This window comes from Crocuta crocuta, unplaced genomic scaffold (assembly GCF_008692635.1).
Source record: "Crocuta crocuta isolate KB4526 unplaced genomic scaffold, BGI_CrCroc_1.0 scaffold273, whole genome shotgun sequence".
Classification (NCBI taxonomy): domain Eukaryota; kingdom Metazoa; phylum Chordata; class Mammalia; order Carnivora; family Hyaenidae; genus Crocuta; species Crocuta crocuta.
In genome coordinates, this window is record NW_027529425.1 from 7,094,285 (window position 1) to 7,121,296 (window position 27,012).

Genomic DNA, 27,012 nt, shown 5'->3' on the forward strand with positions numbered 1-27,012 from the left:
CTGTCTCTCTCTCTCAGAAATAAAACACTAAAAATAAATTTTTTTTAAAACAACTTTTTTTGAGAGAGCGAGAAAGAGCGAGCGAGTGAGCACAAGCAAGGTTGGGTCAGAGAGAGGGAGACATAGAATCTGAAACAGGTTCTAGGCTCTGAGCTGTCAGCACAGAGCCTGACGCAGGGCTCGAACCCACGAACCGTAAGATCATGACCTGAGCCAAAGCTGGATGCTTAACTGACTGAGTCACCCAGGCACCCCTGAAAGTGGAAAGGATTAAATGAAATAATGAATGGAAGGCAGTGCCTGACCACGACAAACACTCAGATACTAGCTTTAATATTCTGTAGAATAAAGTTTTTTAAACCTTTTAAAAACCCAACTTTTTCTTCAGAGTTAGCAACTCTTGAGATGGAGGATTCACTCAACCCCAGGTCTAAATAAAACACAAAGTCGACCAGGTGGCTCAGACGGCTCCAGCTCGGAGTGGACAGGCTGCAATGGCAGCTCCAACCCTCCCTCAGAAGCGGATCAGAACACCTATCGGCAAACCAGCAATTCTGATACTAGATCCACTGATAGCTAAGCCTAAGCGCTAAGCATTTTCAGAATGCTGGTGCCAGCTTCCATTTCCATCACTAAGTAGAGCCCGCATGTAACCTTAGAGCCTTCCTAATTGTTATTGCAGCCCTGCCCCCACCAGGCTCAGCCTGAGACTCTAGGGAAATCACACAAGCATTAGGTGCAAAAGCTGATTGAAAACGTCTTCAATGGCATCAGAAAGCCCTGGAAAGAATCTGAGGTCGACATTTTGCAAACAGATGTACTACAAAGAAGGACCCTGCCCAGGCGCCACTGCCCTTTTCTCCAGTCCCTTCCAGGCTGCTCCTTTCTCAAAGTGTCCTGTGCTGACTGCTAGGGCCGGGGTCAGGGGCCATACTGGGCCCCAAGCTGCAGGCGCAGAGCCCCAGGGCAGGACTCCCCCAGGCTGGCCAGCTTTGCAGATTTGCATGGGTGGGGGGTGGTTAAGAGCCCCACAGTGCACGAGGGGCCTCCTCTGCCCTGGTAAGAGACAGCGTCTTCAAAGGGGACAGCTGCCTAAGCTCAGGAGACAGAGGGCCAAGAGCGGCCTGTGCAAGCGGAGAGAAGCATGCGGCTAGGTCACCCCAAGGGTCTCCCTCACTCTTTGTTTTCTAGTGGTTAAGATAGTGTGCAAGCCAGCATACAGGCAAAGGACTGGTCCCCTGTTTAGGCTGAGCTTTCTTACAAACCTAAGGAATTAAGTATCTTTATAAACATGCAGTTCTTAGCAGAGTTCTAAAATCAGATTTAAAAGAATTGTTTTTTTTAGGGGCACCTGGGTGGCTCAGTAGGTTAAGCGTCTGACTTCGGCTCAGGTCACGATCTCATGATTCGTGGGTTCAAGCCCCATATAGGGCTCTGTGCTGACAGCTCAGAGCCTGGAGCCTGCTTTGGATTCTGTCTCCTCTCTCTGCCCTTCCCCTGCTCATGCTCTGTCTCTCTCAGTCTCTCAAAAATAAATAAACATTTTTAAAAAATGATTTTTTTTTTTAAATGTTAAGGGGCACGTGGGTGGCTCAGTCAGTTAAGCATGACTCCTGATCTCAGCTCAGGTCTTGAACTCAGGGTTGTGACTTTGAGCCCCACACTGGGCTCTGTGCTGGGCAAGAGGCCTACTTCTGAAGAGGTCAATAGGTAAATAAGAATAAGTAAATAAATAAATAAATAAATAAAATAAAATACTCTTAAGTTACACTATGCTTCTCCTTTAATGCCCTTTGAGTACGTACAGTTATACTGACATCATACGGTAGAGATGAAAACACGAAGCTTAGTTTCTGTTCTTGAATGCTTTAAACAAGAATTGGGGGCACCCAGGTGGCTCGGTCTGTTGAGTGTCCCATTCTTGATTTCAGCTCAGCTCATGATCCCGGGGTTGTGGGAGCGGGAGCATGGAGTTTGCTTGGGATTCTCTCTCTCTCCCTCTGCCCAAACACTGCTCATGCACACTTTCACTCTCTCTCTCTAAAATATATAAATAAAATATATTTTAACGTATATGTTTAAAAAAAGAATGAATTTTAGTTCTATGAGCACATATAAATTGAATTTTTACTACTTAGAATGTCTGTACTAATCTAGTAACAAACATGCCTGAAATCTCTTGAAAATTACAAGTCACACACACGAGGGTTGAAAACAGAGCTTCAAGTAAATGGCAAAGCCAAAGAGACAGAAAAAAGTAGTATCTCTGAAATAATATTAGCACACAATATTTTCATGGGCAACGCTATCAGTTCTAAAGGAAAACTGGAGAAAAGACCCTCCACAGGCCACAACCGCCCATCGGGACACAACGGTGCACAGAGCACTGTCTACAGATCAAACTTCCCTTCAGCTGATTTAGTCTCTGACAAAGTGGATCGGGACTCAGGAGCCCAACTGGAACAGACTGGTGCAGCTTTCCAATCAGGGATCCTCAGAAACACCCTGCCAAGTCCCTGCACAAAGTGGCCCTCCCTGCAAGGCAAAGGTCAGGACCAGTGGCTCTTGTCCGTGACCTGCCCACAGGGACAGCAGCAATCAAAGGAGACAGTGACAGACTCTCCTCCCAGCTCTGGGCGCAGCTCCAGACACTGCCATCTGCCACAAGAGCCCTCCCAGAGGGACACGCTGCACTGACAGCACAGGGCTCCCGCTGCACAAAGCAGGTCCACACTGGCCCTGGGCCCACCGGCCCCGGCGCGTCGGGCCAGCAGCGGGCGCTCGGCCGATCAGGCAGTCCATCCAGGACCTTACAGAGAGGTGCCAGGGGACGTGCACGTACATACAACAAATGCAACAAACGTGCTAACGCCAGCCTCGCCCACCCTTAATCACTCAGGGCTGTTTTCAAAGGGCAGCTGCACTGCAACTGGGTGTTCGGTGTGCTACATCCTCTGCAAGTACAAACTGCTTTTCAAACTAAAATAAGTCTTTAAAAATTAGAACTAAATCTTACTGTAACTATTCTGGTCAGATCTTAATCCCAGTAAAACTAAATAATGTAGAGACTAATAAAAACACCAGTTATTTCTGCCTACAGATTTAAAAAAAGCATAATGTGGTCTAACTAAAGCCATAAAAAAATCATTATTAGGGTTAGAAATGGGCATTCAGCTATTTTTATCTGAAGAAAGAGAACAATGTTAGTTTACGAAAAACTATGATTTATACTGAGAATCCTAAAAATGAAGTGAGTATTTAAAACAATGAATCAAGGGTGCCTGGGGGCTCAGTTGGTTAACTGACTTCAGCTTGGGTCAAGATCTCACGGCTTTGAGTTTGAGCCAGGGTAGGACTCTGTGCTGACAGCTAGGGGCCTGGAGCCTGCTTCCCATTGTGTGTCTCCCTCTGTCTCTGCCCCTCACTCACACTTTCTCTCAAAAATAAACAAACATTTAAAAAATTAAAAATAAAGCAGTGAATCAGATAAAAACAACTAACACAAAAATACCTGAAAGGCCCTCACAGAATGCTAAACTTTGTATGTATGTACATACTGTTTATACGTGTATATATACAAGTATTTCAGTGTCTTCTAAATTTGTAGAAAACACACTAAATTTAATGGTGGAATTATAGAGAATGGGACTTTCACGTTTCACTCACACTCTTCTGCACTGCTCGACTAACCCAGTAAGTATCATTTTCAAAACAAAGACTTTTCTGATCTTCATTTGTGAAGTGGTACGGGGGCACGCAGACTCTGAAATTCAGCCCTGGGACCGGGAACGACAGCACACTCACATTGTGTGCCGCCATCAACTGGGAGCAGTGTCTAGGCTGGGTGGGAGGGAGCAGCAGCGGGTGGGACAGAGCGGCTGGCGAGCACAGGGCAGGGGTCCGCCCTAATGGTCATGCAAGCAGCAAGTCTGTGCCAAAGGAGAGTTTTCGGCCACAACAGGAGACTTAGTCTGGGGACAACGAGAAGACAACAGGAAGAGACCGGGCTGGACACAGCTCTGACTTCTAGAGACGATCGCTGCTCCATGAAGACCCGGCGTCACACCAGTACATCGCCTAATGATAAGTGCTCCGCATCTGTTAATAACAAGCCCACTTCCTCTCACAGTGGTACCATCATAACGTTTCAGCAAAGCCCAAAGTCAAGCTACTTATTTCCTACATGTTAACATAAAGCGTCCTTCTTCTTAGAGCCCAGAGCATCGACAACATAGTTTACGTACCTGCTTCACACCCAGAACTCACTAGTCTCCTCACACCCAGCACAGGTAGGAGGCCGCCCATGGCGCTGCCCGCAGTGACCAGGCAGCAATTCCCGGGGCTCTGCCACACTGGACGTTGCCCCCAGACGATGGGAGTGCCAGACCGTGTGTGGCCAAAGACCCAACTGGGAGGTCTGCCTTTTTCTTCCTGTTTTATAGGGTGTCAACCATATGCGTCACACATGCCTGGGACATCCCCATTTCTCACTGAACTGGCCTATCATGACTAGGGCTGTGCTGTCCGTCCTTCCCTGAGTCTCATGTCCATCCAGCCCACAAAGGCCTCCTGTAACCCAAGAACATACAAAGAGTCTGTTACAGATTCTATTACTCTGACTTGATTTACCTAATTCGTAATTCCTTTGTACCTAGTGAGGTAAGCATCCAATTTTACTTCATGTTGAACACTTCCATCAGGACGGTCTCAAGTAACTAAATGCAGGGGTGTCTACACGTCCATATCACCCATCAGCCTGCTCCTCCGCTTTCAGCGGGTCACCCCCTCTTCATCCCTGCTCCCTCTGCTGTGCTGTGACCTGCTGGCTTCCTGCAAGCTCCAGCCTTGTCCCTCCAACCAAAATACCGCCAGAATGGTCTGTCTACAAAAAGATCAACCATATCACTGTCTTCATGTGCCACCACATGGCTCCCTAGCATCCAGACATAAGACGCAAGAGACTGAAAGCACAGGACCTTCCACCTAGACACCCCACTTCTCTTCTCCACCTGCCACAAATCCACAGTGGCTTCACTGCGATCCTGGACTCAAGACAACCCTATTCTCCTTAGCCCACTTACACACCGTTCCTACACTCTTCCCCCGTCTGGGATACTCTCCTGATTCCCCATCCTCATTCCCTTGGTCGCTTTCCACCCAAGATGCTCCTGCTATTTCTTCTACTCATCCTTGGAGTTCGGAGCTGAGACACCACCTCCAGGAAGCTCTCCCGGAGCCCCCATCCCCCATGTCCAAGTTAGATGCTAGGTTTAGTGCTCCCTAGCACCCGTCACTTGACAGAAACTGTAATAACTACTTATTAATGGGACTCTCCCTCCACCTAGACCCTGTATCTGAGGGCAGCAACCAATCCTCCCCCCGAGCAAATGAACCCTTTATAGGTGTCTGCACTGGGGGTGGGGAGGACCTCACTGCTGCGTGGGGTGCCTGCTTTGCTTTTAGACTGAAAATCCTCGAGTCCTTCATCGGTCTCCGCTGCTCATCAGTGCGCTGGGCAAAACTAGTCAAGAGCTGCACATGTGCACGAACAGAAAGGATCACGCACACCTTGGCCACCATACTCTTTCTCCCAGCACATGCAAAGCACTTGTTATGTTTCCTCATCTGATCAAAACAGCTGTATCAGCTTTGTTTCATTTCCAATTATAATTGGGAATGATAATTAGAAGCAGCAATTACAGGATTTTATTTATACTGTGAATATAAACACCTAACCCACACCAGTTCTCCATAACCCTTTGTAAGCTCTGTCCCCTCCTGTCCATGAGGTACGAGGCTAAGACCGCATGTTCCCTGGTGCTGAAAAGGTTTGTAGCACAGGCAGCAAGTGAAAGAATCACCCAATCGCTCTGTTTGCCATATTCTAGATAGAGCTCACATCTTCCAACAATATTAACTGAAGATCAGACAAAATAAAAAGAATGACTAAAAAGGCAACCAGGCAAAGCACTGCTTTGTTTTGAAGCTACTCAAGTGCCCTGGGAGCCTCCTCACCCCTGCTGGGAATTGCTGATCTACTCCTGGGTGTTCTTTCCACCCCTTACACCTGGGACCTGCCGTTTATTCCACACAAATATCAAAAAGCATCTGTCGCATAGTTCCCTCCTCAACTAAATCTGCAACCAATGGCCAATCGTGGAGCGCCCTGTGTGACTGAAGGAAAGACACTGCTCCCAGAGAACAAGCACAGTTGATTACAGATGTAACTCAAACTGCAGGACAGCCTGATGAACCACACAAGTTACTTAATGAAGTAGAACCAATTACAAGAGACGATTATGACAAACAGCGTATCATAAGCAGCAACGTCGTGGCCGAAGTTCCCATCTGCCAATCCTGTTTATTTTGGCCCAATGGAAGTAAGCGGTTTCAAATGCACATCAGCAGGTCCACAATCCTCTGCATGAAATCAAGAGAGGCAAACAGCCCAAATAGCAATGAGTTCCAAATTTAGGAAAAAGGGGAGGAAGACAGAACGGGCACAGCTATTCCACTGAAATACGGCAGCAGCCGTACTCAGTTACCACATCACTCCTGCCTGGACACCATCATTGTCTTGTTCCCACCTGCCCTATGACCCCAGATGTGTGCGCCCCCTTCTGTGCTCTGCTCAGGACCACCTCTCCTGAGTCAGCAGTGGGCCTCACGGTCACTGCCATTCCCTGGGCTCTTGCCTCATCCTGAAATATTTAAGTGAGGGCAGGAGTTAACAACGCTGAAAGACGCAACTTTCATCCTGTGTCACTTCTCCCAAAAATGTCATCTGGCATTTATACTGTTAGCAAATTCAAATCGGCTCTATTTTCAGAATCTGGAGACCATTTGATCATCATAAATTCAGACCAGGAAACAATGGTTATAAGCAGACACTCAATCAAATGCCAGCATTCTCTGAAAATAGGTCACCCAAGAATTTCCAGTTTAAAATGGTGCACGGGGGGGAGATGGGGGGAGAGCACACCTCGTTGGCACAGTTGGTCAAGTGTCTGACTCTTGATATCGGCTCAGGTCACAATTCCGGGGTTGTGGGATTGAGCCCCACATTGGGCTGGCACTGACCATGGAGCCTGCATGGGATTCTCTCCCTCTCTCTCTCCCTCCCTCCTTCTGCCCCTCTCCCGGCTTGTACACATTCTCTTTCCCCAAAATATAAACTAAAAAATTATTTAAAAAATGGTGCACTGAACAAAGATGGTAGCTCCCACTCTCTTCCAACACCCCTCCCAAAAGGAAATTGTTTCCTAAAGGCATATATCCACAGAGCAGAACAAAAGGAAGAAAAGACAACAGCAAGACCCTGGAAGCTAGAAAGCAAAGGAGTGAAATGAAAACACACCTATGCTAAATGAAAACACACATACACAGAAAGCTAGATCATAAACTTACAATGAGGAACACGGAGAAATAATCCAATCCTCAAATGGTTAAGATAGTGGCACCCGTGTACATCTAGAAGTCAGCATGTAGAAAAGAACCAAAAATACAGGAAGAATCGAAAGCCCAAAGTCTATTTAAGATATTGACAAAACCACGTGATCATCTCAAGTGGCGCAAGAAAAGCACTTGTCAAAATCCAACACTCTTTTCATGATATAAATGTTTGACAAACTAGGAACAGAAGGGAATTTCCCCAACCTGATAAGACGCATTTACTTAAATCCACCACTAACACCATACTCCATGGTAAAAGGCGGAAAGCTTTCCCCTAAGATCAACAAGACAGGGGTGCCCACTTCCACCACTGCTATTCACCACTGTACTGGAGCTCCAGCCTGAGCAATCAGGCAAGAACAAGAAACAAAAGGCGTCAAACTGAAAAGGAAGAAGCAAAGCCATCTCTATTCACAGATGACATGATCTCATGTATAGAAAATCCTAAAAAATGTACCAAAAAAACCACTGTAAAAGCTAGCAAATTCAGCAAGGTTGCAGGATACATGAGCAACACACAAAAATCAGTTGTGTTTCTATAAACTAACAATGAGCAAACAGGAAATAAAATTAAGAAAACAATTCTTCTCACGACAGCATCAAAAAGAACAAATTTAGGAATAAATTTAACCAAAAAGTACAAAACTGGCACACTGAAGATTACAAACACTGCTGAAAGAAATGAAAGAAAAATACATGGAAAGACATTCTTTATTCGTAGGCTGGAAGACTTAATATTTTGAAACAGAGAAATATATTCCTAAATGACCTACAGGTTCAATGCAATCTCTATCAAAATCCCAATGTTTTTTGCAAATATGATAAAATTATCTTTAAATTCCTATGGAACTGCAATGGATCCCAAATAGCCAAAAACAATCTTGAAAATGAGTAACAAAGTTGAAGGACTCACACTTCCTGATTCCAAAATGCACTACAAAACAGTGTTGGTCCTGGCATCAGGGGACACATATAGACTAAGAGAGCAGAACTGAGAGTCCAAAAATGCATCCATACATTTATGGTCACCTGATTTTCTACAAGGATGCCAAGATCAAAGAACAGACTTTTCAACAGTCTGTTGATGCTAAGACAAATGGACATCCACACGCAAAAGAATAAAGCTGGACCCCTACCTCACACCACACACACGATTTACTCAAAACCCATGGAAGGCATAAATACAAGAGCTTAAACTTTTAAGACTCTTTAGTGAAAATAGGGGTAAATCTTCACGATCCTGGATTTGAAAATGGTTTCTTAAATATGATACCAAACACATAACACATAAGCAACACAAGAAAAAATGGATGAACTGGACTTCATCAAATCCAAAGCTTCTGCGCATCAAAAAATACTACCAAAAGAGGGAAGGGACAACCAAAGAATGGGATAAAGTATATGCAAATCACACATCTGGTAAGGGTCCAACATCCAGAATATATAAACAACTCTTAGAATTCAACAAAAAGACAACCCAGTTTTAGAAATTGGCAAAGAACCTGAATGGATATTTCTCCAAAGGAGAGATGCACATAGCCAACCAGTACATGAAAAGATGCCATCGGTTATTCAGTAAATGCAAACCAAAACAAGCTACCACCTCACATGTACTAGGAAGACCATTATACACAGAACAAAGCCAAACCACAGATAACAAGTGCAGGAGACAATACGGAGAAACTGGAACCCTTGCACCCAGGTGGTGGGAATGGGAAATGATGCAGCAACTGTGGAAAACAGCTGGGTTCCCCGACACGTTAAATAGAGCCACCATACGACCCAGCAACTCCACTCCTAGATATATACCCATAAAACTGAGAACAAGTCCTCAAAAACTCAAATACAAATGTTCTCAGGAGCTTATTCATAATAAGCAAAAAAGGAAAACTCAAAAGTCCTCTAATAGATGCATGGGTGAAAGAATTGTGGTATATTCATGCCGTGCAGTATCATTCAGCCATAAACAGGCATGAAGTATTGACCAGGTACAACATGGATAAACCTTGAAAAAATTATGTTAAGGGAAAGAAAGCAGACATGAAAGGCCATGGATTGTATGAATCCACGTATATAAAAAAAAATCCCAAATATGCAAAGTCATGGACAGAAAACAGGTTAGCAGACACCAGAGCTCAGAAGCAGGGGGCAATGGGGGCATGCCTGCTAAGGGGTTTGGGGCTCCCCTGGAGGGCGCAGCTATGAAACTGGACGGTGGTGATGACTGTGCACCATGCTGGACGCCACTGAACTGTGCAGATGGATTCAGGTGGCAAATTCTGTGACAAGTGTTCCACCACAGTAAAAGAAAAAGTAGTGGTTAGGGACTAGCCATGAACCCCCTTTCAACCTGCTTTTAAAAAAGACTGGAACTTAACACCAAGGGTTCTCTACCCCTGAGGAGAAAGGAACACACAATTTCCAGGATGCCTTCCTGGAGGGGAGAGGAGGGGCATTTCCTTATAATTTTTGAAGGCCACACCCACACCTCTTCCACCCAACTCTGAAAACCCAATAAAAGGACCTCAAGAAGAGGAAAGCCAACTGCTATCAGCCAATAGCGACAAGACCAAAGCAGGTGCACAGCAGTTCCAAAGGGCCGTGCAGGACCCCTCCTCACACAAGCACGTTCAGACCACCCAACATTTCAGCAAAGACACACCAGAGCAAGCAAAGCCTGAGGTTACGTAAGGAACGAAGGAGGTGCTACCGCATTTACAAAATAAAAAATAAGTCACTAAGTTTTAGAGGGAAAAAGTTCTGGGACATTTAAAATATGATGGCCAAGGGGCACCTGGGGGCCTCAGTGAGTGGAGCAACTGACTTCGGCTCAGGTCATGATCTCGCGGTTCCTGGGTTTGAGCCCCACATAGAGGGCTCTGTGCCAACAGCTCAGAGCCTAGAGCTGCTTCGGATTCTGTGTCTCCCTTTCTCTCTGCCCCTGCCCTACTTGCTCTCTCTCAAAAACAAATAAACATTAAAAAAATTTTAAATATAATAGCCAACATAAAATGCTAAACAAAGGAGTTACAAGAAGATTGGGGAAATCTCCTACAAAGTGAAACAAAAAGACAAACATGGAAAACAACAGAGAGAATTTTATTTTAAGCAGAAATAGGATCCAAGTGGTCCAATACCCAAATAACAGTATTTCTAAATTACACAGAATAAAAGAAAACTGAAACAAAATAAAGAGGAGAAAATCGTCAAAGAAAATGAATTGAGAAAATTCCCAGAACTAACTAACCATCCTGAGTTTCCCACCTTGGAAGAACTCTAAACTGTCCACCGACAGGGATGAAAAGAAACCAAAACCCAAGGTTCTGCGCGCCGAAGCGCCGGGGAGGAAAGCGGCTCGTACACACAGGACGGAGGGCAAGGGCAGCTCCCACCTGAACAGCAGCCCTGGGGGCTCGGGAAACGCCCACAAAACCCGGAAGACTTTCCAACTTGGGATTTGAGNGGGCTACCTGGCGGCTGGACACCGAAGGTGCAGCAGGCGACAGGACCTGGGGTTCGCCCCTGCGAGGCGGGGTGGGAGCCCCGCACGGCCGCACGAGTGCACTCTGACGGCAGGCTGCAGACCAGGTGAAGGGAGGCGTCGCGAGCCGGACACGCCGGGCGCCCCTCGACCCAACCCAGGACTCCGGGGAGGCCGAGCACTCCGAGGCCGGCTACGAAACGAGTGGGGTAAGGGGGACAAGAGTAAGGGGCGCTCGAATAAGACTGGTGTGGGGGGAGTAGGGGGGCGGGGCCTNGTGCCCCCAGCTGGCCTCGCCGGGCCCATGCCCCCACCCCCGCCAAGGAGCTCACCTGCCTCGCGCCACCCCCACCTCCGCTGGCGCCGCCGCTGCTACCAAGGGCCTGGTCCGCGCCGCCCAGACTCGATCCCGAGAGGAGACCTTGCGGACGCCAGCCAATCGCGTGCCGCGCCCGGAGGCGGGGCGGGAGCGACACGGACTTCCACCAATCTCGAGCGCGCTGCTTGAAGCTTCTCGGTCAATAAGGAGGCAGCCTTTCTAGGAGCCTGGCCTATCGGGAGCTAAGGCCGGGGCCCGAGGCGGAGAAGTGGGCGGGGCTTCGAGGCGCCGCGGCGCGCCGCGGTGCACGGCGGGAGGGGCCTTTCGTTGCTGGGGCCGTAGAGCGGAGGCGGGAGCGCGGCCTCTGGGGGAGGGGCCGCCATGGTGCCCCGCCTTGTGCTTCCGCGTCCACCGTTTACTGAAGGGGAGACTGAGGCCCTGGCGGGCGGGAAGGCCCGAGGGAGTCCGCGTCTCTAGGGCAGCGGATGGGCGTTCACCCCGGAGCTCGCTCCCTGAAGGGAAGTTCGGGGGTCCGCGCAGATTCCGCGCCCACGCGTCTGCAGTTGGCCGCACAGGTGGCCGCACAGGTGGCCGACAGGTAGCCGTTTTGGCTTCGAGGTGGGGGTAGGAGAGCAAAAATATCCTTGGCAAAAACAGTAGAAAGAGAGGGACTTACTAGAGTCACGTGCTAAAAGGGTAAACCGAGCAGGACAGGATGCCCCGAAGGAGAAGCAGTTGAGAGCAGAGATGACACTGGCCTCTTCCCCCGCCACCAGCCCCACCGCCCATGCGCACACACTTAATGATGGGAGGAAACTCACCTCCCGCTGTATCTCGGCTCTGCAACCTGGGGAGTAACAACAGTGATGGGATCCTCACCACCCTTACTGGCTCCCATCTAGCTTGTGTTGCTTCATCTGGACTGAACTGGCTGGAACTAGTCTGTACCAGTGAATTGGTTTGAATGAATCCATCTGTTACCATAGCTGTGTGAGGCCAGCACAATGACAAATGCCCTGGACCGCCCCTAGTCCAGCCTCTCAAGACAAGGCCCGAGAAGGCAGAGGCTTCTGTGTGAGCACCGTCCCCAGCAATGGGGGCCCTTCTGTTACTTGCCTTGTTTGCCCTCCCCGATTTTGCCCCCTTCCCCCTGCCTCTTGCTGTTGGCCACCTACACCATGCAGCCTTCCACACTCACCTGGCCCATTTGGAATCCCTTTATTTCAAACCCAGCACAGTCTCTCCTGGACAGCTCTGCAGGTCCTCTCTGTCCTCCTTATTGGGATGGCATTGATTGAATGCATGTCTGCTGGATGCCAGATGCCAAGATGCAAATTCTGTCCCCATATTCCAAGGGGCAGAGCTATGCAGGAACAGCGGTGTGTTTCTGTGGTCTGGGAATGTGGTAGGCACCTTGGAGGAAAACAAAGCAGACACAGGGCTGGGATGCGGGAGGCCTGCAGACTTCAATGCGGTGGTGATACATGAGACCCAAAGGGAGGGAATGAGCAGGGAACTTAAGAAAGAACATTCTGGGCAGAGAGAGGGCAGGTGCCAGTGCCCTGAAGTGGGAGTTAAAGACAGAGAGGCCTTCGTTCACTGTTCAAGGAAGCAGAGTGTGTGCGGACACTGGCTTCTAGGTGGAAAGAAAAGGAAAGAATTCTTCAAGTGACAGCCAGTCAGTGTGAGATCACAATGAGAGAACTTGACTGGAACGTGACATTGTAGACTTAAATCATGGGAGGAAGACAGAAGTCCAAGAACAAAGCTAGTACTTGAAAAAGAAACGGCACCTTACAGTGTCACATAAATGCAGAGGCCAGGACATGAAATGCACTCAGGAAATGAAAAGCGGACTCCATATGTTCTCACACACACACAACAGCACAGAAAACAGACATCAGTGAGTCTATCCAAGCAGGGGCATCTGAGATTGCTTTTCTTTTCCTACTTGATGTTATCTGTATTTTGCACAATGAACTCAAAAGTTTTAGAAATTAAAAAGTTTATAAATGTTGGGGCGCCTGGCTGGCTCAGTTGGTTAAGCGTCCAACTTTGGCTCAGGTCATGATCTCAGGGTTCACGAGTTCAAGCCCCGCGTCGGGCTCTGGGCTGACAGCTCAGAGCCTGGAGCCTGCTTTGGATTCTGTGTCTCCCCCTCTCTCGGCCTCTCCCCAGCTCATGCTCTGTCTCTCTCTGTCTCTCAATAATAAATAAATGCTTAAAAAAATTAAAAGAAAAAAGTTTATAAATGTTAAACTATAAAAAAGCACTGTAACATCCATCTTGATTCCACTCTCCTGAATTATTAATATTTTGTCATGTTCTCTTGTGGAAGTTTTATTTATTTATTAAGGATTATTTATTTTGAGAGAGCAAGAGCGCACATGCGACCATACGAGTGGGGGGAGGGGCAGAGAGAATCTCAAGCAGGCTCTGCACTGATGGCACTAATCTACTGAGAGATCATGGCCTGAGCCAAAACCAAGAGTCAGACACAGAACCGACTGAGCCACCCAGGTGCTCCTGAGGTTTTAGTTTTAAAGAAATAAAATGAGCTGCTAGATGAATGGAAAGCTAGTTGGAAAAGAATACTATAGTGTCTAAAGCAGATAAGGAGGTTTTATTTCCCAGCAGGGAGAAAGGATTTCTTAAACAAAACCTCAAAAGCACAGACCTTATGGCGAAACATGGATGGGTCTGATTCTGTCAAAATGAATGGTATCTGTTCCATGAAAGACAGCGAGACAAGCCAGCAGCCAGGGACGGGTCAGGAGGTACTTGCCATGTTTAACACAGCAAAGAAGTACCACTCAGAAGTGCAAGAAGCTCCAGGGCCACCTGGGTGGCTCAGTTGGTTAAGTGTCTGACTTCGGCTCAGGTCATGATCTGACGGTTCAAGCCTTGTGTCAGACTCCGTTCTAACAGGTCAGAGCCTGGAGTCTGCTTCAGATTCTGTGTCCCCCTCTCTCTGCCCTTCCCCTGCTTGTGCTTGCTCTCTTTCAAAAACAAACACTTAAAAAAATTGTTTTAATATTTTTAAAAATTCTTTTTTTTTTCTTTTTTGAGAGAGAGAGAGAGAGCAAGAGAGTGAGCATAAGCAGGGGAAACGGGCAGAGAGAGAGAGAGAATCCCAACCCGCTCCATGCTCAGTGCAGAGCCCAATGGGGGCTCAATCTCATGACCCTGGGATCGTGACCTGAATTGAAATCAAGAGTTGGACGCTCCACCAGCTGAGCCACCCAGGTGCCCCGTTAAAAGAATTCCTAAATAAACAAAAAAGGTGCTTGAGTTCGCTTGTGGTCAGAAGAATGGAAATGGAAGTAACTTCTTACTTCTGCACCCCCATGCAGTGGGCAGCAGAGAGCGGGAACCACCAAGTGCTGGTGCACAGGTCAGGGGCACAGGGATGCCCACGCCCCATGACCACATAAACCCACGCCAGACCTGTGGGAAAGGGACTTGAGCTGGCCCTTCCTTCCAGGGCGCCCATCCTGACGCCCTGTGGAGGGGTGAAGAGCTATACCCGGCAGCGGGTAGCCAGGGACTGGCCATGTCGAGTGGAGCAGTGAGGGCACTACTGGCCATGCAGACTGGGACACCCTGGCAGACAGGGGGCCCTGTTCATCATTTTGTGGGGCAACAACCTGGGTCGGCCTAGAAACTGGGTAAATGGTGTGCTGATTAATTTTATGTGTCAGCTGGACTGGCCACAGGGGGCCCAGATAATTTGCTCAAAGATTATTCTGGGCACGTCTGTGAGAGTGTTTCCAGATGACATAAACATTTGATTCAGCAGACTGAGCAGGGCAGATGGCCCTCTCCAGGATGAGTGGCCTCGTCCAACCCGCTGTGGCCAGGCCAGAGCACAGGGCAGAGGGAGACCGGATTGGCTCTTGGCCTGTCTGTCCTGGAGCTGGGACATTGGTCTGCTCCTGCCTTTGGGTCAGACTCAGACTGGAGTTTGCAGCGTTGGCCCCCCAGTCTCCAGCCACTGGATGTCTGGGCCTCCATAATCATGAGCCAATTTCACACACACACACACACACACACACACACACACACACACACACACATACACACACACACAATTTCTTATATCTGATATGTAATTTCTTATATATTTTACATACAGAACTCCCGCGTGTGTGTACCTCACGTACGTGATGTGTCCTCACTGAGTCCGTTTCTCTGGGAAACCTAGACTAACACATCCCGACTCCCTGCCACAGCATAACACATTTAGGGAAGCGAAAACACACCCAAACAGTGCTGTATGTCTACTGAGGATGCTGCTCATAAGAAAGACAGACACCAACCATATAATACAGATGCCTATGGGGAAAGGATGGCAATGGAGTCAGGAATGATATGGAGAATAAATGGGTAAAATCACAAGGGATCAACGATGATAGCCATGGGAGAGGGTTTCATTACCTCTTCCTTCCACACTTGACGGGGAGATAGGGGGACATTACACAGTAGATGAATAACTAGGTAAGTAGAAGACGGATGGATAGACAGATAGATGATCGCTAGATAAACAATACATAGAGCTAATGCTCCCTAGTCCCCTTCCCAGCCCTCAGTGTCTTCCCTCAGCTCGGAGGCTGGTGGACAGATCGGCAGTGGGTTTGCCTCCCACACACGAGCAGGGACCCGGAAGGATGCATGATCCTGGGGATCAGGTGTGCCCGGAGCACCTTAGCCCCGCTCTGCTCTACAAGCCCCCACGTTAGGACTTGAGTTGGATCCCCCCGATATGGAGGGCTCCACTCCACGCCTGATGCCGAACATATTACACTCGACAGCAAGGACACAGTACATCTGACCTAAGCTCTCTCATGGTGGTGGGTGTTTGGTCCCTACCTGGGGCAGGTCCCATGCAGAAGTTTCTCCAGCGCGTTACCCAGAAGGAGGACCTCTCGGCGCAGACGGCACATCCCCAGTTTTAGATAGACACAAATTATCTTTATAATAAGTGTTCAATTTAATGTAGTTTTATGTTCTATTAAGAATTATTATTTCAGGGCACATGGGTGGCTCAGTCAGTTAAGCGTCCAGCTTCGGCTCAGGTCATGATCTTGTGGTTCATGAGTTTGAGCCCCTCGTTGGGCTCTGTGCTGACAGCTCAGAGCCTACAGCTGGTTCGGGTTCTGCCTCCCTCTCTCTCTGCCCCTCCTCCTGCTTGTGCTGTGTGTTTCTCTCTCTTAAAAACAAATAAACATTTAAAAAAAAAAAGAATTATTTCAAGGGGCATCTGGGTGACTCAGTTGGTTAAGGGTTTGACTCTTGATCTCAGCTCAGTCAGGTCTTGATTTGAGAGTCGTGAATTTAAGCCCCGTACTGGGCTCTGAGCTGGGTGTGAAGCCTCCAAAAAAAACCCCCAAAAAACAAAAGGATTATTATATTACTTTAAGGCATTTATTAAAACATGACTAAATAAAGAATATGTACACAAACAGTATACTTCTATATCATATAGATATCTACATGTATCAGAGAAGCAAGGTGGGTTCAATATGCTTGTATATCATATGAATGAATACAATTATAATTTATTTATTTACAACCACATAAATTCTAAAGGGTTAATGAAGGAAAACACCAGATTTCAGTCAAGGCAGAGAAGCAACATAATCAAACTTTATCTGCTACTTTCCCATTTTTGGAACTAAATACGATTTTTCAAAATAACTTCATGTCACTTAAAGAAAAACCAGGAGATCCCATTTTACAATGCCTTAACCCAAGGGTGCAGAATAAAATAATGATAGGTATTAAGGATGGAAGATTATAAACTGTTATTCTCCCCCAAGGGTTAAGTGGGAAGAGTGTGGGTTGGGGGCGGGGGGGACTGGCAGCTCCGGCCTCACACCCATCCTTGGTCGGTCAACTGGAGCTGTGTGGCATTGGCCATAGTGCTTAGCCTCTCTGAGCCGCAGGAGCCTCCCCTGTGAACAGGACTGAAGATGTCTGGCTGCAGGGCCTGTGTGAGAATGGAGGTAAAGTGTTTGCGGTGGCCAGCCCTCTGGGAGTGACCAGTAAGGGATGTCCCCTGCTATGCTGCAGTGACAGCAGGCAGCACTGTGCACATCTGTGTCACCGAACCTGGGCTCAGCTCTGGAGAGACAGGCTGGAGTGTAGGGACGGCCTCAGGAACCACGTCGTGAGCCCATTGCCTGGGCTTCTCATTTGAGAAGAGGGGCAGCCAGGCACCAGGACCTTGGCCCTGGGAGTGCCGGAGGCCTCCAGGTAAGGGAGGGACCAGGAGAGGCAGGTGGAGGGTCTGGGGGACCTCCCCGCAAAGCGCAGCCAGGGTCTGCTTCTCTGTGGGGAAACAAACAGCCTGGTAGGCTGGGGGGATTCAACATGTTTCCAAACTGCCCGTCCCTGAGACACCCTGCCTTTCCACTATTGCTGCGGGTCTAGGGCGAGTCACAGCCCAGCTGGAGGGGAACCGGGGCAGTGACGCCTCAGTCTGCCCCAGCTGGGGCTGCTCACGGTCTCAGTCTGGAAGCCAGGGAAGCAGGGAAGGGCAGCAACTGCCCTGAGTGAACGGTTCTCTTTGTCTCTTCTCCGTGAGCTCCTACCTCCAATTTGGCAGCAGGTTGTCTTTGGGTTGTAAACAGAACCTGACTCCCGGGAGAGGAGTAAGAAAGACAGGGTCAGAAACCCAAGCTGGGGCTTTGAGTGCTAACATGAGACCAGGGGGCAGGGCTGGCAGAGGAGCAGGGGAAGGAAAGTTACCGGGGCAGTGCCTCTGGGGAGACAATTCCCCTCCCTCCCCACTTCTGGGTCCTCCTTGGGTTGGGCGGGGGGAAACCCACAAAGGAAATGCTGGCCTCTGCTGTGACTGTACCTGTGGCCAGCAACGGGGCTCCCAGGCCCTGCTGTGGTTTCACACGGGCTTGTAGGTGGCGATCCCCAGAAGGAAGCAGCCAGTGTGGCCACCCCTGCTCTGGCCAGCTGGCCCAGATTCCCGAATTCCAAGATCCATGTAGGGACGCGCTCACTGTCAACAGGCAGTTCTCTGTTTTATTCATCCTGCACCCCTAACAGCACCAGCCCAGGCCTGTACGGAGCTTCCTGAGGCTCTTCCTGGGCTGCTGTGCTCACTCGGGGGATGGTCCTTCCTTGTCTCCCACTTCTGGAGGCTCCTGCGGTCCTTGGCTGTGCTGGAGTCACTCCCTTCCTGCCTCCAGCTCCTTCCACGGGTGGGTCTCCTTTCCTGCCTTTCTCTTTATCCTGTCAGTGGGTTTAGGGCCCACCCTCATCCAGGGTGACCTCCTCACGAGAATCTTACTGTCATCAGATCTGAAAAGACCCTTATCCCAGTGAAGTCCTATTGGGGGCTCTGGTGGACACACTGATCAACCCACCACGTTTGTTTCATAAACCTGCTGAGTCACACCTCCCCCACCCCCATTCTTTGCTAAGCGGTTTGCATCCGAAAAACCAAACCACAAAACTCAAAACCCTCCCCCCACCAGCCCTCCACCCCCTCGGTCCTCGATCCTCTCCTAGGCGGGATGGTCTGCACCGGCCTCCCAAGCCTCCCTCCTCTTGTTCTCTCTGGAGCCCTCCCCGCCTCTGCTGAGGCCACCGGTGACCTCAGGTTCATGGAAGCCAGTGCTTGGTGGCAGCCTCCCCTGGGTCGTGCCCCTCCCCCTGCTTCTCATGGCTCTCCCTCCTCCTCAGCTTCCTTGTCCCTTCCTCATCCTTCTAACCCCTCAATGCTGAAGAGCTTGGGGCTCATCCTTGGACGGCATATTTGTCTGACTCACATTCCTTTGATTTTTTTTTTTTTTTTTACAAATAGTTTATTGTCAAATTAGTTTCCACATAACACTCAGTGCTCATCCCCAAAGTGCCCTCCTCCATGCCCATGCCCCCCTTCCCCCCCACATCCATCAGTCCTCAGTTTTTGTCAGCATTCAAGAGTCTCTCATGGTTTGCCTCTCTCCCTTTCCCCCACCATTTCCGCCCTTCTTCTTTTCAACAAGTCGTCGGCTGAGGACGCCAAGATCACGTCTGCAGATGGGAATCATCCCTGACCTCTGGATGCAGACGGCTGGTGACTTATCTCCACCTCTTCTCGGCTTCCTCTCTACCCTTCATACAGATGCAGAATCTCGTCTCCATGGCCATGACCGTGACCTAAGCCACCAGCAGTCGGAGCCTCCCAGCCGGTGTCTCTGTTCCCACCCTTCTTGATCCTTTGATGGCTCCCTTCACAGCCTCCTGTGGCTCTCAGGCCACTCAGGGGAAAAGCCCAAGTCCGTATCCTGGCCTCGGGTGACACCCCCCTCCCCACTTTTAACTCTTCTACGAATTGAGAAGACATCCACATAATGTAAAAGTAAGCAGTTTATGAGAATGTGAAGCAGTGCCATTGCTGGAAACAGTCAGGCAGCTTCTCAAAATATTAACCCCGGATTCCCGGGTGACCTAGCCATTCCACTGCCGGGTAAATGACCAAAAGAACTGAACAAAGGACCTCGGGGAGATGCTTTTGCCCCACATTCACAGCAGTGTGGTTCCCAACAGCCAAGAATGGAGGCCACCTGAGTGTCCACCGACAAATGAGTGGAGAAATAAAATGTGGTCTGTCCACGAAGGATATTAGCCTTAGAGAGAAAACTCTGGCACCTGCTACCACACGGATGATGCTCAGTGAGGTAAGCCAGACACAAGGAGGCAAACACTGGAGTATATTCCACTTCTAGAGGGTCCCTGGACCCTACAGACTCAGAGACAGAGTAGATGGTGGGGCCAGGGGCTGGGGGTGGGCGTGTTTAATGGGACCAGAGTTTGTTTCACAAGAGTGAAAAAGCTTTGGACACGGATGGTGGTGGCTATGTGATACCCTGGAACAAGCCACTTAAAAACGGTTAAGACGGTAGACTGCATGTGTATTTTCCTGCGAGTCTGTGAACCATCTGGAACCAGCCCTCCCCAGGTCCTTCTTGTGGATGAAACTCTGCCACTGACTGTAAAACCACCCGCGTGGGGACTCTGTTAGAAGTCAGGGTTCACTGCTAGGAAGCGACAGGTCTCCCACTTGAACATCCAGATTCAAGTGACCCTGCAGCCTGTGGCTTTAGCTACCATGCAAACTGCTATCCTCAAAACCAAAGTTTCTAGAAAGCATGTGACAGTGTTTTAAAACTTAAAAAAAAAATTATAGATAACTTTATTTTTTTAAATTTTTTTTAAAAATATTTTTATTTATTTCTAGGAGAGAGAGAGAGACAGCGTGAACAGGGGAGGGTCAGAGAGAGAGGGAGACACAGACTGTGAAACGGGCTCCAGGCTCTGAGCTGGCAGTCAGCACAGAGCCCGACGCGGGGCTCGAACCCACAAACCGCGAGATCATGACCTAAGCGAAAGTCAGACGCTTAACTGACTAAGCCACCCGGGCGCCCCTATAGATAACTTTAACCCTATCATCCAGACATAACCACCATAAACCTTTTAAGGCCTATTCTGTCACTTTTCTATATACACGTTGTAGATTTTTACAAAAGCGGATGCCACGTATGCTGTTTCATAATTGGCCTTCCTCACCGAGCCACGTGTGTGGAAGTCTCACCAGGCCACGGACAGAGGTCCAGGGCTCAGGGCCAGAGGGAGAGTAGAGCCAGGCAGCATCCTCCCCTGTCGCCTACAGCCTCATGGAGATGACTCGTAGACCAGTGCAGTGGGAGGGGACAGGCACCAGATGAGAGGTCCCTGCAGTGTGGGAAGGAGGAGAACAGGCAGGGGCGTGGGTGCAAGAAGCGGCACCCCAGAATAGGTATGGGGCGGGGGCTGGGACAGGATGGAGGGGGGGCTGGCACCAAGGGGACAGCTTGAAGCTCTGGGCCGGAACAGTCCTCCTTCTGTATGCCCACCACACAGCAACGGGTCAAAAAGCCAGCCAGCTCTTCTCCCAAAGCGCTTAGGAGCATTTTTGAGCAGATTTGCTCTTCCCAAGTGACTCCATCCTCTGGCCTCTGGGAAGGTCTCTGATGGCTCCTTACTTTCCGAACCTCACAGAAAAAGCCCGACATCCGGTGAAGCCTCGGACACGAAGCTCCATCAATCTTTCTATTTAGGAGGAAGACCCATCAAGGAAACAGAGTCACCAGGAATGATCAAGAGAGTTCTGACCACACCAAGAGATGGAAAAGAGGCAGAGCACATGGAACTCACACACTTCTGCTGGGAATGTCAGATGGTGCGACTGCTTTGGAATACAGCTCAGCAGTCCATTCTACAGTGGGTCCCCCGTGTAGGTCCCCCGTGTGGGTCTCCATGTGGGTCCCTCCTGCCGTCTGGCTGTTCTCCTCTGGTATTTGCCCAGATGAGGTGAAAACCCATCCGCACAAACACCTGTATGTTCATAGATATAGCATTCAAAAGTGAACTGGAAAAACCCAAACATCACACAACTGCATAAAAACTCATCAGGATATACACTTAAAATGGGCCATTTCATTGTATGTAAATCAAATATCAATAAAGTTCTTAAAAAAAAAGAGAGACTCCTAAAAAATGAGCGGTAGAAATAAAATGGTCAATCGGAAGATTAGAAGATAAAACTAATTATCTATCAGGACATAGGACGAATGACCCAAAAAGAAAAGAAGGAAGAAGGGAGAGAAAATAGGTGAGAGACGCCAGGAGTGGGGGACACATTGAGGGCGCCCACCATCATGCACAGACTTTTGCAACCAGATGATCAGAGAAAACTAAGAAAAGAGCCCCACTTGCGCAGAGCAGAATAAACAAAGAAAAGATTCCATCTAGACTTGTTTTTGTGAAATCTCAGAACAGTAGGGATAAAGAAAGATGTAAAAGCCTCCAGAAATTGAACTCATGATTCTTACAAAGGAAGGGTCATCAAACTGTCAACAGCAAGACACTCACAGATCTGTGCCTTCATAATTCTGAGGGGAGATTCCAGATCTGCAAGTCTATGTCCGCCAGGAGGGCAAATTAAAGGCCTTCCCAGCATGCAAAGACACCCCTTTCTGAGGACATGCTTATAATGTACGTCAGAGAACCAAGGACACCAAGAACAGGGGAAGTGTGGGACCAGCAGAGCAGTGAGCCAGTCTGGAGGCTCGTGGGGTGGTGTTCATGGTGACAGCCAGGGAGCAGGCCCGGACAGCAAAGAGGCTGGAGGGTTCTAGGACCGACAAGGCAGGCATGTGGGGCAAGATCTAGCATGAGAGGCTGGGTCAACGTGCGATACGGTGAAGGCATTCTCTTCTTTAGAAAATGAGAAAAAATAAAGCCAATCGGAAACTCAATAAGTAAAATAAAAAGCTGTACACATGAGCTGCACAAATATGACACAAACTGTGGCATTATCCTGGGTATTTCATGGAGTATGATCATTTTCTTGAAGGCCACTGGGAACAAAGAGAAAATGCTAGCCCAATAGGTTGTTCAAGAAATAAAACTCATACAGCAACCAGAGAGGGAAAATACTACTGATTGATTTCTAGCCTTCGGAATCAGTCTACAAGCAAAGCAACCTGTTCTAACGATAGGCAGCAACTTCGACAATGTCCAAGCAGAAGTATAGGTGACGTGCTGGGAGGCGGTGGAAGCGTGGGAGGCAGAAGGGAGGGGGGGACCCCTACCTTCTGTAGTAGGAGAGGACTCAGAAACCATCCAAGTTGCTGGACGAGACATGGAGGTTGAAGCATGAACTGGTACATAACGCTATGTGAGAAAACCCGACAGGATACTCAAACTACTACACAGAGGTGGGAGATGTGACGGGGGTGGGTGGGAACTCCTCCTCTACCCTCACCTGATGCAGCCCTGGCGATATGCTTGCCATCTGTCCAAGCTCGCCTCCCGCCATCTTCCTCCCGCACGCGGAAGCCACATCACCTGGCCTCCCTGCCACTCTCCAGTTTGCCACATTTGTCCCTGTCTGACACGCTTGTCCTTGCCAAGCCGGTAAAGACAGGCTGGGCAGCTGAGAGCCCAGGAAAGGGCATCTGCCAGGGCTTCTCCCCAGCTTGCCTTATCCTGGGGCATGGGAGCAGCCAGGACGTGGATTGTCCCTTGCTCGCCCAGCCCAGAAGAGGGATAAATTCACCCCGGCCCACCTGTAGTTTGCAAAAAACCAAAACCAACCAACCAACCAAACAAACAAACAAGCACAGAGAATCATCAAATGCTCTTTGCCCAGGTTTCCCTACACTCACTGCCTACAGACCTGCGGTATGAACGTCAAAGCCAGGCAGTTAATTCTGCTGCAATACTGTCCAAGTCTGTTAGGGCTGCCGTGACAACACAGCACAGGACAGGGGCTGGAACACCACACACGTATTTCCCACAGTCCTGGAGGCCGGAGACCCAAACCCAAGGCTTCAGCGGCTCGGTGCCTGGTGAAAGCCCACTTCTTGCTTCACAGACAGCCGTCTTCTCTCAGTGTCCCCATGTGGCAGAAGGGACACGGTGGTTCTCTAGGCTCTTCTATAAGGACACCGATCCCACTCAGCAGGGCTCCATGACCTCAGCACCTCCCCAAGGTCTTGCCTCCAAACACCATCACCCCAAGGATTAGGTTTCAACATACGAAGTTTGGGGAGAATGTGAATATTCAGTCTATGAGACACTGTCCACTAAACTCCGGCCTTGACTCTGAGTTCATGTTTCTCCACGAATGCACTTCTCCTGGCCTGAGCCAACCCTGAATCCCACGTTGCATCTGGCTGCCATTGTCCTCAGACACTTGCCATCTGGGACCGTTCCTGAGGATTTCCTCAGCTTTCCAGAGCGTGGCCCTTTTGAAGAGTACTCGGTATGTCGTGCAGTGTCCTTGCTTGTACTTCTCTGAAATGCCTCCATGAGCCCACTGAGGGGACGCATCTTCGGGGAGAAAACCACAGGAGTGGTGCTGTGTCTTTCTTGATGCATTCCTGCATCAGGGACGTGTGCCATCGCTTTGACCACCTGGTTGAGGGGCGTTGGTCAAGTTTCTCCACTATGAAGTTGCTATGACTATTTGTTCCTGTTAACTAATAAATACCTTGGGGGAGCGATTTGAAGCAATCCAATAACCTGCCTCAGAATAATCTGCTCACCAATCCTGCATCTGTCAGACCTTGTAGGATTCTTATGGTTGGCCTCTGCCTTAAGTTGTTTTTCACTTCCCTCACCCCTACTGCATCTACTGTGATATTTCTATAGGAAAGAGTGGTTTTCTCTCTCTCACTTATTTACTCGTTCTTTATATTGCTGTGGCCTCGGGGGTACTCAGTTATGATAACAGTTATGATCCAATTGTATTATTATCACCTTTGCTGCTCATTATTCCAGCCTCGGCCACCAGGAGCTCCTTCAGGTGGGCTCCCGAGTCCTGGTACACTCTGATGTCGATGTCGTGTTGTGAGCACCTCCTTACCTTCTAGCACAGAGCACACCAGGCCATCTTATGCTTTCTCTATCCCAGCCCCAGAACCTGCCCCTGCTTTAAGAGGCCCATTTGTAAGCGCAGGGCTGACTCGGAGCAGCAGGCGGGTGTGGTGAAAAGGGAAGGAAGGGCACTCCCAGCCTCATCCTCCCACCCCAGGGCCCGAAGGAGTGTGCTTCCACCAGGGAGGCTGTGGCTAGCAGCAGGTGGGCGGCTCTTTGTGGACTCCCAGCAGCCAGCCTTGCGTGGGATCCTGGGATCTTCCCCAGGGGGCACCTGGGGCAGGCGACTGCACTCTGAGGTGCACGGTGGGAGGGTACCTCGGGGTACCCCGGAGGAGAATGAGTTAACTGCTCAGAGCCAGGGCTGCAGTCGAGGTGCAGGGCAGGTGCAGGGCGTGGTCTCGGAGCACGCCCGCCCCCCACCAGGAGGATGGGCTAATTGCTCACGCATTCAGAGCACCCCTCCCCCCACAGGAGGACGTATGTCTGCACCACCTCCTCCTCGCCCTCTGGGCCCCTCCCCGACTAGGGAGGGTGGGGACAGTGAGCCGGTGAGGACGGACTCAAACCCCAGCGGCCCCAGTACCTCCTCTCAGTCACTTCGACCTCGGCTGGCCTCTGACTCTGTGTCGAGGGAAGACCGCTCGGCCCGAACCGGCGCCAGCAGCTAGGCTTTGAACACCGGGGGGCGGGGGGGGAGAAGGGCCTGCAGGTGCATTTGTCGGAGGAAGAGGAGGACAACGCCATCCTCCAAGCAGCGGCGGCCTCGGCCAGCTGGCCAGCCGTGCTCTGATCCTCGGGGCGCAGTCGACCGCGGACCTCCACACTCCACACCGAGGGGCGGGGCGGGGCGCGGCCTCGTGACGCGGACGCGGCCAATCGGGGGCGCCGGCGTGGCCTCGGGCCGGGCACGCGCAGAAGCGCCCGCAGTTGCCTTCTGAGCATTGGCTGCCGCAGGTGCGGAGCGGCGCGGGGCTCGCTGGGAGTCTTAGGCTGGTGGTCACATGCTTCCCGCGACAGCAGGGGCACCTGTCGGGCTACTCGGACACTGGGGGCACTGGGGGCGCGGTAGATGTGGGGACGGGCGCCAGGCGTCCAGGGGGGCACGGCAGGCGGGCGCTGGAAGTTGGGGGAGAAGGCACGTGGGGACGGGGCGGTGGCACGGGCAGGCAGGCACTGGGGATGTGGGGGCACAGGCTGGGAGGCGCTGTAAGTGCTGGAGGCACAGGCGCTGGGGAGCGCAGGCGGGCCCTGGGGGCATAGGCACTAGGCGTACTGGGGGGCATGGGCAAGTGGGTGATGAGGGGTGGGGGGCAAGGGCACTGAGGGAGCNGGGTACTGGGGGGCATGGGCGGGTGGGCGCTGGGAACATGAGTGGGGAACCCCGGCTGTGGGAGCTGCACACAGCCCTGCATGCTGGGCGCGGGCACCAGCCGCTTGGTGACGCTGGCGCCTCCACCAGGAATGGCGGTGGGCTCGAGCTCCGATCTGAGTCATCGCAGGCCACGCGGCTGTGGGAGGACAGCGTTTTATCCTGGAGAAAGTCCTACACAAGCTGGCAGTGCCCAATCGTGGTTTTGCCAGTATGTGTCATCAGGGTTTCAAGTTATATGTGAAATATTCACAGTAGCTTCTGAAATATTAATTTCACGTCATGAATAAGGGGAAGAGCAGGCTAAAACACTCTGATGAGTGGGGCTGGTGGCGAGGGCTGTCATCCTACCACAAAGCCCAAGGCCCTTCTCAAGGACAAGTGAAGTGTCCCCGGGAGTCCCCAGGAGGCCATTTCCAGCAAGTTGGTGACCTGCAGCTGTGCAGGCGGCGAGGCTGGTGCATGTGCTTGTTCTAGAACCCAAACCCCTCCTGTGTGCACAGAGCCCACAATACTTGATCCTGGGGTCCAGAGACTGGAGCCTCACCCGCGTTGCACACCTAAGCCAGGTAGTTCCCCGCGTTCACTTACAAGGCGGTGTCCCCTTGTTGCCACGGCTGCTACACCTCTTTGCTCTCAATCTTGGCCAAAATGGTCAACTCACAATCTCAAGAACAAAAATACAACCTGACGAAGTCCTAGAGGATAAAGGTGCCAGCAGTTAGGCCAGAGAGAGAACTCACAGACTTCTTTGTGGATTCTTCTGTCTGCGGTTGTACTTCTCGTCCTCCAGCACCAGGCACTGCCACGTATCCAAGTGACACTATCCCAAACCGGACCTGCGCAGGTGCCTGGGAACAAGTCCGCAAGTGCCGCCGTCCTTGGTGCAGGTCCCAGGCCTCCCTGCCCCAGCCAGGACGGGTCACAGGAAGGAGGCTCAGACCTGGGGACAAGGCCACGGAC

At 50.3% G+C, this 27,012-nt stretch overlaps 1 protein-coding gene across 12 annotated transcripts in view; it reads right to left on the reverse strand.

Annotated features, from left to right (window-relative positions):
- Positions 1–11,335, reverse strand: part of SUN1 (Sad1 and UNC84 domain containing 1) — a 51,691-nt gene extending 40,356 nt beyond the window's left edge. For 10 of the 12 annotated variants that reach the window (XM_077758810.1, XM_077758809.1, XM_077758808.1 and 7 more), the window contains exon 1: positions 11,266–11,327. The gene's annotated coding sequence lies outside the window, so the exon portion shown is untranslated. Of the gene's footprint in view, positions 1–11,265 lie in introns of all 12 variants that reach the window. The other 2 variants (XM_077758803.1, XM_077758811.1) reach the window with 2 other exon arrangements.
- Positions 11,336–27,012: the final 15,677 nt, after the last annotated feature.